The sequence below is a fragment of the Amblyraja radiata genome, chromosome 22 (genome assembly GCF_010909765.2).
Source record: "Amblyraja radiata isolate CabotCenter1 chromosome 22, sAmbRad1.1.pri, whole genome shotgun sequence".
Taxonomy (NCBI): Eukaryota; Metazoa; Chordata; class Chondrichthyes; order Rajiformes; family Rajidae; genus Amblyraja; species Amblyraja radiata.
The window spans coordinates 30,547,851-30,548,514 of NC_045977.1; positions in this window are offsets into that span (position 1 = coordinate 30,547,851).

Genomic DNA, 664 nt, shown 5'->3' on the forward strand with positions numbered 1-664 from the left:
TTCGAGTTGGGCCACTGAAGCTGTAAGGCAGCAGTTCTACCGGCTGCACAACTGTGATCAGGGGGCGTGTGGCTTCAGCTGGTGTCGCGGGGGGCTGATGCAGTGGTGAGAAACTGCGGGGCCAAGGAATAATCCTTGAGGTAAACCATGGCACAATGGTGTTGCATGGGGAACCTCGGCCGTGGCTGTAGATTCCCCAGCAATGGTTCATCCCCCTTCCCTCCCTACTCGCTCCATCTCAACCCCTCTCCTTCCATCTCAGCCTCATTTCATCTCCAGCCTTTCCCTTGGCCACTCTCCCCACTCTTACCTCCTCTCCACCCATTCCCCCCCTCTCTCCCCATTTCCCATTCCCACAAACTGCACTGAAACAAGAATCCCAACAACTGCAGTCGGACGGGGCTGGAACTGGAGAGAGGGAGGGAGGGACGGAGTGTAGGAGGGAGGGAGGGAGGGAGGGAGGGAGGGAGGGACGGAGTGTAGGAGGGAGGGAGGGAGGAAGTTGTTAGAAGGGGGGTATTGTGGAGAAGGAAGGGAGAGGAGTGAGGAGGTTCGGGGGGGAGGGGAAGGGGGTCAGGTGGAGGCTATGGGTGAGCGGGGATCGTCAGGAGGGAGCGATGGACGTGGCCAGAGAGGGGATGAGGGTTAACTGTTGATGGGCACT